This window comes from Carettochelys insculpta, chromosome 1 (genome assembly GCF_033958435.1).
Source record: "Carettochelys insculpta isolate YL-2023 chromosome 1, ASM3395843v1, whole genome shotgun sequence".
In the NCBI taxonomy this organism is placed as follows: Eukaryota; Metazoa; Chordata; order Testudines; family Carettochelyidae; genus Carettochelys; species Carettochelys insculpta.
The window spans coordinates 346,264,185-346,276,886 of NC_134137.1; positions in this window are offsets into that span (position 1 = coordinate 346,264,185).

Consider the following 12,702-nt stretch of genomic DNA (forward strand, 5'->3'; position numbering starts at 1 on the left):
ATAATGCAACTGAACTTTCTACAAACTCTCTGTATAACTCACTCATGCTATTACAGAAAAGAGACCTCATATGCACCATCCATATAATAATCACAGACATATGCAGAAACTGTCTGGCAGCTAAGTACACAGATGCATTTAGTTACATATGTGCAAAATTTAGATCCTTAAAATCCCTGGTCAACTTCCACCTAGCTCTATGAACATGTCAAACTACTCAGGTGCCTATAGTTCTATTGCTAAAGTCCCATAGGTACCCACTATCTCCTTTGACAGGCACAGTTATCCAAATTCAGGGTATTAAGGACAGTTTTAGTTAGGAGGAGAAATAAGGATTCAGACATTTCCTTGCTGCAATCCTATTTATTATTTATAAAGAATACACAACACAAGGTCTTTTTTCCCTGAACACAGGAGGGACCATACAGTATTTTTGCTTGCAGTCCACCACACACTCTATCTAGCCAATGCCCTGCAAAACATTCCATCAGCTTGCATTTGTCCTTTTTTTTTTTAATGGAGACATGTTTTCATGTATAGCCTTGTACAAAAGGAAGGCATTTTGAATTGTATACTTCCTGAAAATTCATTACATGAAATGAAACCAATAATGTTTTGGTTTTGTAGTATGCTTTCATTTCAGTCCTGAAGAAAAGATGGTATATGTGTCCCACCCATAACAGAAAAGTGTAATTCTGTCTACAGTCATACAATTTCAGCTGGTGGGCATGTGGACAGCTTGATCAATCCTAATGTTTAACACCTAACTCACATCTAAGACCTACCAGGATCCCCCAATTGGGCATTCTTCCATCTATTTTGCCTGACAAGCTCAGAGGTTGTCCATAGGACGATCCCTGCACAAAAAACTGTCGTGGCCACCAGATTATGACCTCCCCTGAAAGAGCATCTACTTCCACTTTGAACCAGCTTCAGTGAACACTCTCCTTCACTCTCCACCTGTCTCTGTGTCAGATACTGAGCTCTACAAGAGGGAACATTCCAGATCCACTACTTGATACCCCATTTCCCTGAATTGTTGGAAAATCTGGGGAGAGTGGTGGCCATATATTTCCTGAACTGTATATCTGAAGACCTTACATTCTCATTGATTTCACCTAGAGGATATCATATTATCTTTTGAACCCCCTGAAGCCACTATGAATATTTACCTATGCTGTTTGACCTGACTAATGCCCCAAGACATTCCAGCAATTCACTAATGAGGCTCTAATAGACCTACTGGACCACTTTACAGTGGTGTAGTTCGGGGGGGCGGGGGGGAACTAAGGAGCACAAGCCACATCTGGCCTATCAGACCCTTCAGTATGGTCCCTGAGCACATGCCCAGGAATGAGGTCAGGGCAGCCTTGGTGGGAGGAGCTAGCCCTGATCCTGGCAGCATGGCAAACAGGCACAGCTAGGCCCCAGGCCCTCCCCTTTAATTCCTCTCCCCTACATCCTCTTCTCCCCCAGCATCTGGTCTGAAAATGGCCTGAGTGATTTCTCCATCAAGAGAGGTTTCAGTTGTAGGTTCTTGGCTTTGAGTGACCTGGCAGACAGCTTCTTACAGTGTGCATGCTTCTGTGGTGCTTGCACCTCACCCAAGCAGATGTGCATGGGCATCAGTAATGGAGATTAAAAGTCTGCAGTGATTGAATCCCAGGGAACCTGGCAAGCTGTTCAGCATTTGACTCCAAGAGAGTCACCCTGAGTGGTGTTAGAGGTCAAATAAAAAGATTTTTTTTTAAGAAAATAATTAGGGTAAGATGTAAGGCTAAAAACGGGGCAGGTAAAAGGTAATGTAAGATAGCTAAAGGTTAGTCAGGGAGTGCTTTCATGGAGCTGTTGTGTTCTAATCTAAGACTAAGGCAGTCAAGAATGAACTGAGAGATGGCTGGCAGCACATGGTGATTAACCACTTGTACCTGCTCAGGACTCATACTATGTGTGTGCTGCTGCTAAAAGCCTCCAACTATAATCACTAGGGGCCAACACACCTAATGTGGAACTCCCTCAGGGACACCTCTTGAAGAAGAGAGCTGGTTTAAATGGTGGCGCCTCAAGATATGGCATTGAAGAGATTGCAGCAGAGAGAAGCAAGCTGCACCAGGGAAAGTGATGACTCAGCAGCCAACACCAGCAGAGCCATGCAGCAGCACATAGTAAACAACGGCAAATGACATACAGTTGGGTGGCAGCAGTAGTTGAAACATTACTTGACGCTGCTTTCCAGCTAGTGATAGGAGGAGAACTGTGAATGCACCTTGGAACTCTGTTTCTTTGCTGACCAAGCATCATATGTGTGATGTTTCCAGGACCACCCAGAGCTGTAAGGCATCTCACTATCATACTTAAAACCCAACAAAATCTTGTCTGTACCTGCTGGGGTCAGCTTACCAACTCCACTTACTATGGGCAACACAAACAGTCTCCTCTAGGTTCCACTGTTCCACCGTCACTCGGTAGCTTAGCATTTAGCACACTCCCTACCTGAAACCTTCTGTGCATCTCCTTGGACTGTCCAGTCCTGGTCGACTGGAAACTGTAATATTCACCCCTGTGCAGCTTCCAAAAAAAACAGTATACCTCTACTCACTAGTTCCACCTCAGTTCTCTGCTCTGTTTAACACACAACAGTGAGATGTGTGTATAGTAACATCAAACAGAACAAATCGTAGGCTGGGTCTACTCATGCCTCTTCCTTTCAAAAGGGGCATGTTAATGAGCGGGTTTGAAAGATGCAGCGCCTCCTTAGTATAATGGCAGCCGCAGCAATTCGAAAGTGCAGGTTTCTAAAGCCCCTTCTTCTGATCACCAGATAGGAAGCAGGGCTTTCAAAAACCCAGGGGGTTCTGCACACAATTTGAAAAGCCACACTTTCGGATCACTGCAGCCACCACTATGTTAATGATGCACCGCATATTCATTGCAGCGCCTCATTAGAATCTTTCAAACCCACTCATTAACATGCCCCTTTCGAAAGGAAGAGGCACATGTACACACAGGGATAGAGATTCCACTTGTAGTAGATAGAAATACTGGAAGCACATGGTTAATTTAACCCAATAGGCCAATGTCTGATCAAGTATTGCTCAGCCAAAATCCCCATAGTGATTTAGAGCAAAAGAGGTTGTACCCCTTCTTTCACAAAACACGGACACTTCAAGTTACCAAGTAGGTGAAGGATCCTGTTTGCACTCTGAGATACACCAAAGCAATCCTTCCTTTTTATTCATGATCATGACATGCCCTGCTGTTTGTTTGAGGTGTAGATTTCACAGTCTCTCAGTATGCACCTTGCTTAGCATGCAAAAAAGGCATATAGCATGAGTAGGGCCCTTACAGTCACAGCCATGCAGAATGCATTGCAGACTGTGAAATCTGGTCTTTTGTGTGCTTTTACCCTATTTATACAGATTTGTGGAGGACACCCACAATGATCAAACTGGAGGTCCTGATGAAAAAAGGGAGTTGCAGAGGGGTTGCGATATTATCACCTTTACTTTTGTAATTCCTTCAGAGCTGGATGCCTGGAACAGCAATGAAGAAATAAGCAAACTGGCAAAACTCAAGGCCAAAACTAAGGTCAATAAAGTCCTCATTAGGGAACTCCTCAGATGGTGCAACTCTTGTTGCTCATAATGGAGACACATTGCAGTCACTGATGGATTCTCTATCCAGAGCCTGCAAGTTGTTTTCCCTTGACATAAGCATGAAGAGAACTGTGTTATTCACTCAAGGTATACCTCAACGACCCAATGGCATTCTGGATAACACCCCATTAGATGTTATTCAAAAATTCTGTTACTTTGGATCTATTGTCACAACAAACCTATCCATGGGTGAAGAACTGAACATCAGAATCAGTAAGGCAGCTATGATTTTTGGCAGACTTAGGAAATGAGCATGGAACCATCCTAAGCTGACAGTGAAAACAAAGATACTAATATATGAGGCACATGTATTGAGTATCCTGCTATATGGTTCTGAGGCATGGACCACCTACTCTAACCAGGAGAAAAAAATTTAACAGCTTCCATCTTCACTGCCTCCACAGAATTATGAAAATCAACTGGCAAGATAAAGTTTCAAATGCACATGCCCTGCCAAGATCTGAATTTCCCATCTTCATAGCGATCCTCAACAGTAGAAGACTAAGATGTCTCGGTCATGTGAGAAAACTGGCTGACAAACATCTTCCCAAAGAAATCCTGTTCGGTAAACTGTTATGTGGGTTGAGAACAAGAGGAAGAGCAAAGCTAAGATTCGAGGATACATGCAAAAACGCCATGAAAAAATTCAACATCGATCCAAAATCTTAGGAATCTATTTCATCAGATCGAAATGCCTGGCAAAGATTGCTATGACAGGGCACATCATCCTTCGATAGTACATATGCAAGCCATGAGAAAGAACTTAGAAGGAAAAACTCTCAGACTGAAAAATTGGGAAATAGGCTGACGTGGTTATTGCAATCAACTGTGCAAATCCAATATTGGACGGATAAGTCACGAGAAAAGCTACAGACTCAAACACTGCCCATAGATCCTCACCACTGCTGTTAACTACCGTCTCTGGAGATGAAAATGGGCCATATATGTGATTTCTATATCTGAATATTTCCCCAGATAAATCCCAGAAAATAATCTACCAGAATGCAATACAATTTCTTAAACATTTTTGTCCATTTTATTTACCCTTCTCTCATATTGCTTTGAATTCAACCTTAATTGTTGATCTTAAAAACATTTTGAAACATTTCCCAGTTTCTTGTCATACTTGTCTTGGTGTCTTCCAAAAACTGTAATATTCTCATAAATATTCAGTGGCTCTGCACACCATCGCATGACTTGTTAATTAAACCGTGAAATTTCTCAGGTGCTGATGCAATTCTAAGCATCAGTCTTTCATAACAGTGTAGTCTGCATGTGTTGAGCTCATGGGAATAAAGGGGACTTCTCATGAGCTCATGGGAATAAGGGGGACTTCGAAGTAGGCAGGGTCCTTTCAAAAAGGAGCCCCGTCAGGACGAGCCGCGCGGCGACGAGGCGCATCAATTTTGAAGTGCCACAGCCACCTGCATGCTAATGAAGCACTGAATATGCATTTCAGCGCTTCATTAGTAAACTTCAAAATGGCCATTCGCGTGGCCATTTTGAAGTTTGGGGCTAGTGTAGACACGGCCAGTGTGTATAAAAATTTATGTTTGCTGTTACCCTCCCTCATATGCTTGTATCTCTGTTCTTACACTGTACGATTTCCTCAGGTCAGAGACTATCGTTCCTTGAATATCTGGAAAGCATCAGGTTCTGCCACCAACAAATAATGCTTCTCCGTTAGCATCTTGGCTGGTAGACTAGTGAGAATTTACACTATTTCTTGCACCTAAACATCCACTCAAAATTTTACCTCATGTCATAGGATATATGGCAGTGAAAACGAATGTCAATGAGGAGAGATCACAAGAAGCATTGCTGACATGTTAGCTTAGGAAGACAGGTAACCTGCATCTACACTCAGAGTTCTCTAGACATAAGTCATTGTCAACAAGTAATTCCCAACAGAACCTCTGTCTACAGAATATGTCCACACCTAATACAGGCTCTCTCTGTTGAATCCTTCTGTCAACAGAGACCATCTGCACACCCTGACTGCTCTGTCGACAGAGTGAGCTCCAATGACTTGGAAGTCAGGGTTGCATGGAAGCCGAGCCCTTCCTGGATCAACAGCCCAGCCCACCCTTAAAGGGCCTCCCCTGGGGCATGTTCCCTGCCTATGCTGAGGCTTACATACCTCTTGGGCTACGTCTACACGTGAAGCCAACATCGAAATAGCTTATTTCGATGTAGCAACATCGAAATAGGCTATTTCGATGAATAACGTCTACACGTCCTCCAGGGCTGGCAACGTCGATGTTCAACTTCGACGTTGCACGGCACCACATCGAAATAGGCGCTGCGAGGGTACGTCTACACGCCACAGTAGCACACATCGAAATAAGGGTGCCAGGCACAGCTGCAGACAGGGTCACAGGGTGGACTCAACAGCAAGCCGCTCCCTTAAAGGGCCCCTCCCAGACACAGTTGCACTAAACAACACAAGATACACAGAGCCGACAACTGGTTGCAGACCCTGTGCCTGCAGCATGGATCCCCAGCTGCCCCAGCAGCAGCCAGAAGCCCTGGGCTAAGGGCTGCTGCCCACGGTGACCATAGAGCCCCGCAGGGGCTGGAGAGAGAGCATCTCTCAACCCCCCAGCTGATGGCCGCCATGGAGGACCTGGCAATTTCAACGTCGCGGGACGTGGATCGTCTACACGGTCCCTACTTCGACGCTGAACGTCGAAGTAGGGCGCTATTCCAATCCCCTCATGAGGTTAGCGACTTCGACGTCTCGCCGCCTAACATCGAAGTTAACTTCGAAATAGCGCCCGACGCGTGTAGCCGCAACGGGCGCTATTTCGAAGTTAGTGCCACTACTTCGAAGTAGCGTGCACATGTAGACACAGCTTTGGAGAGATAGCAAAGCTAGTGCAGGGCTCCCAGGCTTACTGAGAGAGATGCAGAGCTTTCCAGTCAGAGCAGCCCCCAGGCTTGCACTGGCCACACCCATAGCTGCTGCAGCTTCTGCAGCATGTCATTCTTGCCATCTTTCTCCACCTCCAGAGGAGGAGAGATAAGCCGGGCCCTCTCCCATGAGGAGGAAGCCATCATTGCTGCTGCCTTGCTTTGGTGGCACCCACACCCCTGAGTCATCAGGTGTGTCTGACACTACACCTCCAGGTCAGACCGGTGGGACTGGCTCGTGGTGGGCGAGTGGGACAACCAGAGCTGGCTCCAGAATTTCCACATGCAGAAGGCCACCTTTCTGGAGCTATGCACCTGGATCACCCCCATCCTCTGCAGGGATGACCCCCACCTCCACCTCACCATTTCCCTGGAAAAGAGGGTAGTCATCACCTTCTGGAAGCTGGCTACTCCCAACAGCTACCAATCTGTTGGGAACCAGTTCAGCATGGGAAGGTCCACTGTTTGTGCCATTCTCATGAAGGTGGAAGGCCATTCCCAAGAGAGTGATGGGTCCTGGCCCTGGGGGACCCTTGGGGAACAGGGGTGGAGGTGTGAGGGGGGGAATGGAAAAAGCGGGGGAATGGAAGGAGGGAAAGCCCCATCCCAAGGGCACCATGCTGTCCCACTCACTCACAGACCTGCTGCATGGTGGACAGCCTCCCAGGAGGTGTTCTGAAGGGCTGCAGTGGGCTGAAGAGGATGGGAAACACCCTGGAGCCAAAGGTCTGACCACCCTAGTCCCTCACCTGTGTGCCCCACCTCCTCCCCCCACGGGTCATGAGGGCTATCAGCTCTCTGCTGCTGCAGAGGTTTATCTGCCTGGACAATGTTGTGGCCAGATTTGAGGCCCTGGGGTTCCCCAACTGCTTTAGAGCCATCGAGGGGACCCACATTCCCATCCATGCCCCTGACCACAGTGTGGCATGTTTCATCAATCGTGTTGCAGGCCCTGGTGGACCATTGTGGGCACTTCACCAATGTGTATGTCAGGTGGGCCAGCTGCGCACGTGACACAAAGGTGTTCCAGAGCTCCAGAAGATGTAGGACAGCACTTTCATTTCCCACTGGGAGTTGGCCCTTGGGGATGTGGACATGCCTGTATGCATGGTGGGGAATGTCACCTATCCCCTAATGCCATGGCTTATGCATCCCTGTACTAGAAATGTGAACCCTACCCAGGAGTTCTTTAATACGCATCTGAACCAGGCTCACTTGCTCATGAAGCCTGCCTTTGACCATCTGAAGGCATGGTTCCAATGTTTACTAATGTGCCTAGCTGTGGGGGAGGGCAACGTACCCCAAGTTGTGGGGGCCAGCTGTGCCCTCCACAATCTTCTGGAGTGAAAGGGAAAGGCCTTGCTCCCCCCCAGGGGACCCACCCACTGTCTGTGCATATGAGGAGCCTGGCATATCCCTGATTCACCAGGCCCACCAAAATGGGCTGTGCATCTGGGATGCCCTGCAGAAGTGATTCTCCCTTGTACCCCAATAACTCTCCTTCCCACTCCAGGACACCCCCTGTGGGATTTCAAGCATGCTGCCCCATCCCATCCCCACCCTGGCCTGCCTTTGCACAAGCAGCTCTCCATGGCCCCTCCTCAACAACTAGAGACACGGGGGTTGTGAACAAATAAACCTTGACTTTTAACAGATAAATGTGTATGCAAAAAACAAACACAAAAACAAAAAAAAGAACTATTTACAAAGTGCAGTGGTACCAAACTATGTATAGTGAGGTCTGGGCTTGGAACGGCGAAGGGCAGACCCCGCTGTAGGCAGGGGGTGATGGGCCATGACCCTACGGGAGAGTGGGACACCTATTGGCCCTGGCCATGGGATCCCCTCCCACGATAGGTTCAGGGTCTCCGCTGGGGCTGGGTAGGGGCCAGTGGCACAGGGAGGTGTGAGTGGGGGGGGGCATGGCAAGGTCAGTCTCCACTGTGGGCATCTGGGGGTCTGCAGGGTTGGGTGTAGCTGCAGGAGAGTGGGGGCTTCAGGGATAGGGAGTGGGGGGGGGCAGTGGGTGTGGGTGGCTGGGCCAGGTGGTTCCACCAAATGGCAGCGGTACTGTGCAGGCAGGACATCAGCTAGTCTCATGCCTGCACCTACCACTCCTGGTCCCTTATCTACCATGACTCATCAGCCTGCAGTCACTGCTCCATGATGTCACTGACCCAACTGAGAGCCCCCGGTCTTCCTTAACCCAGTGACGAGCCGTCCAGCCATGGGTCCACCTGCACCACTATGGCACTGCACTGCACCCAGGTCCTGCATCCGTGCCTGGCTCTGGCTCCAGCTGTGGCTCCAGGCCCGGCTCTGGCTCTGGCTTCTCCCAGGGGTTGGCTGACTCTGGCAAAAAGGTGGGCTGGCCCAGCCCACTAACAGTCCAGCTGGAGGGGAGACAAGGTGGTGAGATGGTAAGTCCTTCCCTCCACATGGCCCCTGCCACCCTAGGCCTGCAAGCATGAGGCTCGGGGCACTGTCCATGTGAGTGGATGCTACCTGTGTCCTGCAGACACGTCTGCGAGTAGACGGTCATGGTCCTCAGTGGTGTGTCTGTGCTTGGGCCCTTGCCCATGCATCTGTCCCACTCCCAACTGTGTTGGGGCAGGTGTCGCCCTGTCAGCTTCCCATGGGGCTGGCAGCAGGCCAATGCCTGTGCCCTGCAGCTGCATGGTGGGACCGGATGGACCGTGTTGCCTTGAGCACATGTGCAAGTGCCGGGATCTCAGGGCGGAGCCCGAATGAGCTGGCCCAGTAGGGATTGCAGCCTGCTCCACCCTTGCCCACCCCCTTGGACCCCAGGGTGTGTACCCCATGGGGTACTCACCATCAGGGATCTTGAAAAGGTCCAGCAAGGCCCTGGCCAGGGCTAACTGCTGCATTCTACCAACAGATTCTAGACAGAATGCATTTGTAGTGTAGACACAGCTATAGCGTTTAAAAACATGCTAGCAAATATTTTAAGCACTAGTGTAAACAGGATTTAAGATTAATAAAACTTGCTGTCTGGTGGTGAATGATAGCTTCTTAGTCTAGAAAGTGTCAGAGGGGTGGCCGTGTTAGTCTGGATCTGTAACAGCAATGAAGGGTCCTGTGGCACCTTATAGACTAACAGAAAAGTTTTGAGCATGAGCTTTCATGAGTACAGACTCACTTCATCAGATGCCGGTCTTGGAAATCTGCAGGGCCAGGTATAAATAAGCCAGAGCAAGGGTGGGGATAACAAGGTTAGCTCAGTCAGCAAGGGTGAGGCTTACAACCAGCAGTTGATCTGGAGGTGTGAACACCAAGGGAGGGGAAGCTGCTTTTGTATTTAGCCAGCCATTCACAGTCTTTGTTTAAGCCTGAGCTGAGGGCGTCGAATTTGCAGATGAATTGTAGCTCAGAAATGTCTCTTTGGAGTATGGTCCTGAAATTTTTTTGCTGTAGGATAACTACTTTTAAGTCTGCTACCGTCTGGCCTGGGAGATTGAAGTGCTCTCCTACGAGTTTTTGTATATTGCCATTTCTGATATCTGATTTGTGTGCGTTTATTCTTTTACGTTACAGGACCTAACCAAATCAGCCACACCATCAGCTGCACATCTACCAATATAATTTATGCCATCATATGCCAGCAATGCCCCTCTGCTATATACATCGGACAAACTGGACAGTCTGTACGTAAAAGAATATACGCAAGAGGGGGCAACCAGTTCTTATGGCACTCCCAGGATGAGACTCAGGTTCAGATACCCATGCCAGAGAAGTCAGACCACGTATCTGAATACAAACTGCCCACATTAAACATTAATTTGAATATGCGCGTGATGTTCCAGAGGCCCATTTCTTCACCCAGGGGTTTTTCCCCCACAGAAACAAGACAGGTAGCCCTAAATTTAAAGCATAGCATTATCCCACTAAACTCAGTAAAGTTCTCTGCATGGTTGCTAAGGTAATCTGATAGTCAAATTAGATTATTGCATTGTAGCACAAGGACTACTGGAGACTTCTATAGTGTTGTATCTTATACGGTATAACTGTGCATATCCTGTTGTTTGAGTTTATCTAATCTGACTTCCACAACTTTGCACAATAAACAAAATCTACAGGGTGCTTGTGGCACTTATTTAATTTCTAGCTATTGCACAATTTTAGATGTTGATTGATGAGTTTAAAATCTGTACAGCCCATAAAACTAAGACCCTGGGAGTTCATAAGGCAATGAAGAGCTACAAAGCTATCTGTAAGGCTTAGTAATATGAGATTACCACTACATTACACAGCAAACATTAAAGTGTGTCTGTAAGAAGCATATTCTCTCTTGATACACATGTTCAACTCCCACAGCAGTAATACAATAGAATTTAATTTTGTGTAGTGCATTTCATCAGAACTACATCTCAGAACACTTTATTGAGGTTGAGAAACAGAGGGAGAGAGAAATTAAAATGTGGTTATACAGAGAAGTGACTGCAAAATGGCACTGTGGGGCTCTGTGTTGATAGTCCCTCACTGATCCCGTAACAAATTTGCTTGACTTACAAATAAATTGTGATTTATTTCCTAACTACCAGTCTCACACATTCAATCTGTGCCCTGTGAGTCAAGAGAAGTTCTTTCCTTCTCATGAGTCATTAGGAGTAATAGAGAGTCTCCAGGACAAATTAAGTCCTCAGTTGCATCATCATCTACCCAGACCTTAACTGGCAAAGATGGACAAATGATATAAACATGTGCTTGTCAACAGCTCATCAAATTAGATTTGGCCTCCTTCTATTTATTGTTATCCAGTGGTGGCAAACATATATTTTCAAATGCATGTAGACCTCAAAGGATATCCATATTGAAAGAATTCTCAGTTGCTGATGGTTTTGCCAAATTTTCTAAAATTCATTTTCTTTGGACGTTAGTTGTGCCTACAGATTTCACTGTTTCCAAATATTTCTAGGGAAGGAATTACAACACACATGGAATCCACTTGAGGAGATGTGCATATGATACAAAATAATGAATTTATTCATTGTTGCTGAATGAATGCATTATTGCTGTTTATTCTACTACATCCACAAGCATAATAGGTGCTTTCTAGAAGTACATATAACCCCGAGGAACTTACCTTGTCTCCTAGGTCTCTGTGCTCATAACTTTGGGAGAAGTACACTGCTCCCTGGGACGATGAAGACCAAAGGTGAACTCAGAGTCTGCTGGGGAACTAAAGAGAGAGGAGAGACAGTTTTGAGCAGTAAGTACCCCTGTTGGCTCAGGGAGGACAGCACACGTGGCTGGATGGCCACTAGCACCCGTTCAGGGGAGGGGCAGTGCTTGAGAGAAATGAGCAGGGTAAATTCAAAAGATTAACCAATAAAAGCCTGGGACTGACAGCTAGCTTGAGCAATAGGAAGGAGATGCTCATCATCAGGAGCACTGTGTAAGAGAAGCCATTTTGGAGTACTGTAGAGCCAGCCACAGAAAGGGCAGCACTGACTGTGCAGTAGGTGATGAGTGCCAGGCCTACATGCAGGATGTCCCCTGAGAATTGGACTCTGGGTACCTGGCAGCAAGATCCCTTAACTTGGTCCTTTCCCCCTTCAGGGTGACTCATTAGTGTATGGAATTTTGTTGGGAAAACTCCCTAGTCAACCAGGCTGAGGTAGTCCTCCATCTTCCTGTGTAAACAGGAGGAAGGGCTGCTCTTACTGCTAGGTCAGGGCTCCCTGCCCATCTGCTATGACTGAGCATGAGCTGGAAAGTAGGAATTAGTGTTAGGATTTTAAGTGAGTTCTAATTTGCCCCTTGAGCCTTATACCCCTTTGGAGGGAGGGAAAACATAGAAATAGAAGCATCCTGATTCCTTCATGAAACGGATCCTGGCCATTTGAAACTGTCAGCACCTGCTGCTGAGGAGCCCACATCCATCTCTGAACCTGAAGATAATTCACAGAGCTATGAGGGAACCACCTTCTATTTAGATAAGAAAATAGTTTGGGAGATCCCCCATTCCATGAATTGAGTCCTAATGTCTGTGGGATAAAGGATTTTATTACCCGTTGCCTTTTAAACAAATATCATCGATAGATAATGCACCGCAATTCCTCGTACACTGTTTCAATATCTAATTAACCTCACTGTAAAAATATTTACACTT